The sequence below is a fragment of the Enhydra lutris genome, unplaced genomic scaffold, assembly GCF_002288905.1.
Source record: "Enhydra lutris kenyoni isolate GAN:26980312 unplaced genomic scaffold, ASM228890v2 scaffoldscaffold14, whole genome shotgun sequence".
NCBI classification, from domain to species: Eukaryota; Metazoa; Chordata; class Mammalia; order Carnivora; family Mustelidae; genus Enhydra; species Enhydra lutris.
The window spans coordinates 29953629-29959843 of NW_019154098.1; the positions used below are offsets into that span (position 1 = coordinate 29953629).

At 40.4% G+C, this 6215-nt stretch overlaps 1 pseudogene; it reads left to right on the plus strand.

Annotated features, from left to right (window-relative positions):
• The first annotated feature begins 3988 nt into the window (after window positions 1-3988).
• LOC111146485 lies at window positions 3989-4901 on the plus strand (annotated as a pseudogene).
• Window positions 4902-6215: the final 1314 nt, after the last annotated feature.

Consider the following 6215-nt stretch of genomic DNA (forward strand, 5'->3'; position numbering starts at 1 on the left):
GGGTAAGAATTTACTGAATAAGGTTATGATGCCAGTGATTGAACCAAGCAGGGACTGGACTCAGAATTACATTTCTAGCTTTCACATCTTATAAATCCCTTTATACTCAACTCTTGCTAGGCTGGTCTATTTTCAGTTGCTGGAACTTCTGATATTCTCCCTGATTTTTTTTTTTTTTTATATGCTGTTCACTCTGCTTAGAACATTCTTTCCTATCCACTGAAACAGCCACATTCCCTGGCTAGGACTTTTATGCGTCTATCGTTCATTCATCCATTTATACATTTGATGTCAAGTGCAATACAGCACTAGTTCAGGTGAAGGGTAAGGGTGGGAGAAGGATTTCATCATAAGCAAGACACTCATGGCTTCTCTGCTGGAGGGATTTGGAGCTCTGGCAGAAGGTTTCTCCATCCCATTCCCTTCCTGTGTTTCTTCTCAGCTTTGTCACAGATGGGGACTGTTAGCCTAATAACTTTGACATTAAAAAGAAAGACAGTCAATTGTCACAGACACAGGTTTATTTACTTTATAGGTTAACTTACCCAAGAGATCTCTAACGACCAACACCTCCAAGAGTCCACCATAATCTTACCATCAAGGAGCCAGGAACAAGGCCATTCCTGCTTCGACCTTCAGGGTAGCACTAGCTCTGTGGAGCAGGAATCCGAGGAATCCTAGTGGCCAAGGAGTGAAAAGCCCGAATGGTAAGAGAATAGAGGCAAATCCCAATATTCATTTGTTCTCTAAGTTAGAAGTCTCTCCTAAGAGTTACCAGGGCATTCTGCTCTCACTATTATCTATTACAATCATTTGTCCTTTTGCTCATTTTCCCCCACTAACCTCTAAGATCCCTCCTAAGCTTTGCGTCCTCAGAGTCTATCCCAGAGCTCAGCACATAGCAGACACTCAGTAAATGTCTGTTTAATGAATGAATGAGCCATAACAACCAGCAGCTATGGTAGTGAAAGCGGCCCGTGGGGAACTGCTCACCCAGGTCATCGTGTGCCTAGTGTTGACATGAGTTCTCTGCTGTACAGTCCTATGCTGTGACTCTGGAAATACACGATCATGTTACTGTCTGACAAATGGTAATGTGGTAGTGTGTCTATCTTCAGGTGCTAAAAGTATTCCAATTCCACTTCTAGTGCTCGGTCATTCATTTAAGGTTGAGAGAAAAGAGACGGGAAAACATGTCTGTCCGAAACACCCCGCAGTCCACAGTGCAGTCTGTTCGCTGCTGGCACAGAGAAAATCAAATGGAACTTAGACACAGCAGACATGGGTTTAAGATCCTGTCACTTCATGGGTAGAAAACCACAAGAACATATATTCTCTGCTCTGAGTCTCAGTGTCATTTGTGATCCCAGGGTAAAAATACTAGCTCTCTGATTTGCCCTCTAGAGGTCTACACCACTGGGGTGCCTGGGTGGCTCAGTTGGTTAAGTGGCTGCCTTCAGCTCAGGTGATGATCCTGGAGTCCCAGGATCAGGTCCCAAATCAGGCTCCCTGCTCAACAGGGAGTCTGCTTCTCCCTCTGACCCTACCCCCTTTCATGCTCTCTCTCTCACTCTCTCTCTCAAATAAATAAATAAAATCTTAAAAAAACAGAGGTTTACCTACTTTATGGTTCTCTACAATCAGATTTTGGTTTTACTGATATTCTGCATTGGTTTTCTGTTTTCTATTTCATTGATTTCTAGTTCTTTTTTCCCCCTTTTAAAGATTTTGTTTATTTATTTGAAAGAGAGAGAGCATGAGCAGGGATGAGGAAGCGGGAGAAGCACACCCCTATTGGGCTCAATCCCAGGACCCTGAGATCATGACCTGAGTTGAAGTCAAGACACTTAACCGACTGAGCCACCCAGGTACCCCTACTCTTATCTTTATAGTCTCCTTCCTTATATGTGATTTGGGTTTGATTTGCTCTTCTTTTTCTATTTTTTTAATGTAGAAATAAATCATTGACTTTAGACGATTCTTTTTCTCAGTAACAAAAAGAAGATGGTACCTGTGAAGTCAACAAAGACACCATTGAAGTGTATTTGTCAGCATGCACATAAAACCATTAGTAGATAATTGATTGAATGTTTTAAAACATTTTTCTAACAAGTTTGCTGGGATATTATTTTGGCTAGGTTAAAAACAACTAGCCCAAAGTTGTCCATCGATAATAACTCCTTATTTTAAAATGGGAGTCTAGGTACTAAAGAAACTACGAGGGACTGGGAAAAATATTGAGCTCCAGAGGTATGCAGATTATGGCTCAAGGATCTGTTTAGTGGATCTGCCATCTCTTTGTGGCTGTGGTCTCACTGGAGCAGAGGCACACCCATTCCTTTAAGGATGGTCTATACCTTCCCCATGACAGCCGCAGAGCTGAGTGGTTGTGACAAAGACTTACTGCTCCACAATGTCTAAAATAATCACTCTCTGTCCCTTTACAGAAAAAGTTTACTGACTATAGCATTACTGCCCCAGCTGGTTTATCTGTGAAACAGGAATGATAGCCCCCACTTCCCAGAGCTGTTGCCAGGACACTTACTTTGGGATATTTGTGTGAACACCTTTGGTAAGTTGCTTAGCATACAGCCATTGTACAAGTAATTCTTGTTCAGTTGGAATCTAAAATTCTCACCTACACCCAATGGTTGATTTAAAACCATTTTCTTTTTAACCTTGTATTTATAAGGTGAAACACTTGTGTGTCAAAAAGTAATATTCTGCCTTTTCCTTTTTAAAAAACACTGCTATTTGCTTGTCATCATGACTCTGCTAAATGATATAATCTTTACCCATCTTTGTGATAAATAATTAAAATAACAAGAGATTTGTAATAATGTGGTTGACACAGTGCTGAACTCCACAGACTTTATGCAAATAGAAATGAGAGAGAATATTTCTGAGTTTTTAAATGGTAAAAATCATAATTCTCTTTATTCAGCAGCAAACAAAAAAGCCTATAGTCGAAGTCTAGATCATTGGTTGTTTTTTCTTGAATGATATTGTTAAAGATACATTATTATTATTATTATTATTATTATTATTTTTTGCTTCAGTGTTTTCTTAGAAATACATTGCATGGAAGCTAAAATAATAATTTGGAAAGACACAGGGGTATTCTTCATAAGGGACTGCTCGGCAACGGCATGCTGTGTGTTCTGTAATTCTTACCTAGTCACGCTGATTACAGCAAGTAGGTAAATAAGGAGAGGCAAGTCACCAGCAGCTATTTCCTCCTTGCAGAACTGCTTTTATTAAATTGCTTTCTACTGAGATCACCAGCCTATACTGAGGTAAAATATAAGAACATTACTAAGCACATCCTGTCTAATCTTAGGACAATAATCATATTCATCCTGATAAATTGCTGTTCTGTGTTATACACCCTGTGGTTGAGGAATTGATCAGGCTTCCCCTTGCCGGTGAACTTGGTGGAATGCTGGGGGCCAAATCTGTCACTCAGCTGTAGCAACTGCGTGGATTTTTATGATGTATATTTTACTATCATTCCTAGTTACGTTTTATGTCCTTTGTTTCTTCCCTTTCCTCTGCTTTTATTTATGCTAAGTATTTTATGTAATTTTGCAAGCCACATTCAATCTTTTCTGGAATAAGATTGGATATAAATAGATAGGCAATACGGAAATGGATAGGTAATTTCCAGTAAAATGCTAATATGTCTTTCGGTTCTCTCCTTAAAATACCTTATAAATAACACAACAAAATAACTCCCAGCTTACCACTTGATAAATCTTATAATTTAAAGAGAAATATGTAGACGATGCAGGAGTCATAGGCTGGGACCAGGCTCACTGCACAGAGGCGACGCCCGGGTTCCCATCCAGGATTGTGTAGTGGCGGCCACATCGGCAGCCCGAGCACCCCCAGAGTCCCCGAGCTGGAGGGAAAGGTGAAGAACGAAATTGTTGCCATTTTCTTTCTCACCAGCAAGTTCGAAAATGGTAACTTTGGATGAAAAAAAAAAAAGGCAGTTGAGAGATTTGCCGAGAAATTGACTCTTATACTTCCAGAAAAACAGAAAAATCAGTGGTACCCAGAAAAGCCACCAAAAGGACAGGCCTACAGAGGCATTCGTGTCGATGTTCCAGAGCAGATCCTGAGGTCCTGGAAGCCTGTGTGAACAGGGGTACCTGGTCCATGGACCCGGGTTTGCCAAAGGAGCTCACTCGGTGCCCGGCGCCTTGGGAGGTGTGCTGCCAGGTGGGGACAGAGAGAAAAACAATGCGTTCACTGGTGCCAGCTTTGAGAATAATCATGAGAGGGGTCCCTGGGTGGCTCAGTTGGTTAAGCGTCCACCTTTGGCTCATGTCATGATCCTACAGTCCAGGGATCAAGTCCCGCATCGGGCTCCTTGTTCAGTGGGGAGCCTGCTTCTCCCTCTCCCTCTGCTGTTCCCACTCTCTGTCTCTGTATCTCTCTCTCTCTGTCAGATAAATAAATAAAATCCTAAAAAGAAAGCAAGAAAGAAAAAAGAAAAGAAAATGAGGATGAGAATAAGGAGGACATCTCTATCAAAGCTACCAGGGCCCTTGACAGCGTTGCTTCTGATTTTTATTCAGGATCCTCTTCTTCAGAGGAAGAAACAAGTAAGGAAGTAGAAGGGAAACCCAACTGGGGGACGGCAGCCCCAAACCCAGTGTACCAGATTTCCAAAGTGACAATCCCACTTCCTCCAAGGTGACACCTTTTGCCCAGAAAGGAGCCAGAAATGTGTTCAGGGAATGGCTATTAGCATCACTACCCTCCTCCTAGTCTATCTGGTTATCCAAACCAGGGAAGGAAGAATAAACCCTGTCACCCAAATCCAGTTACCTTCTCCCAGAATGCACTGTGACAGGAATCACTGGGTTGACCCTCACATCTTAGCACTCCGCTAGTTCCTTTTGCTTCTCCGTTGGTGTCAGTGTTGAGAGAAGGTAGAACAAGCCTGACCACATATTAAAAGCTAAATGTTCATATTTCATAGTGGTAAAGTTAGATGGACCAAACCATCGCACTTATTTTTATAGAGAATTTATTGACAATCATCGTTCTTAAAAATATATATAGGCGAAACTTGAAGTACTTGAGTTTTTAACGTTGGCCTTGAGTATTTATAGATTTTGCATCAACTCTGTGGGTTATGAGAATGCTGTAGCAGCAGGCTACAAATATTCTAGAATATACAAATATTCTAGTATATTTGAGCGTTTCCTTTATGGAAGGTGTGTAAGTTATTTATACACAAGGAAATCTCTTTTATGTCATTGTTTAGAAGAATTGAGTGAATTATGTTGCAAATAAAAAGTAGTATGAGGCAAAATAAATAAATAAAAATAAATAAAGAAATATAGAAATAAATATAGAAATATAAATATAGAAATATTTGGTTCTATTAGTCATTTGGCTCCCTATACCATACAAAAAGATTAAAATAATTTTGGCTGCAATCAACCCACTGTCTTTTCTAAGGTAAGCCTGTGATTTAAATGTCAAATTTTCATTTAAATATCAAAAAAAAGGAATGCTTATGGTTTGTATTCAAACTACCCAGGCACACTAATTTAATATGCTTGATAAGGATTATTGGAATTGGTTGCATTTTAAAAAGCTATGCAAGTGGAACTATAAAAAATATTTTTAATTCATGACAATCGTATATCATTAATTAAACCAAGCAGGTATTTGTTGAGCAATGTCTATGTGTCAAATACTGTTTGCAGGACTGTGGATATAGCACTGAACAAGACAAAACTCTTCCCTCGTGATACTTTTTAAGAACAGCTAGATCATAGTAGAGGGTTCTAGGAGTTGAGAAACATGGAACAAATTTGTAATAACTTATCTTATTTTTTTTTAAATATTTTATTTATTTATTTGACACAGAGAGAGAGAGATCATAAGTAGGCAGAGAGGAAGGCAGAGAGAGAGGGGGAAGCAGGCTCCCCGCTGAGGAGAGAGCCCGATGCGGGGCTCGATCCCAGGACCCTGGGATCATGACCTGAGCCGAAGGCAGAGGCCTCAACCCACTGAGCCACCCAGGCGCCCCTTACTGCTGAAAGTGTATGATATCTTTTAAGAGATTTGTTACCTGCCTAGAAATCATAAAATCCTCATCTGAATTTGAAGCTCCAGGGACAGGTAGATCAAAAAGAAGATGAATTTGACTCACTGTGGGCATGGATCCCTGAGATGCCATTGGCCTGGAGGTG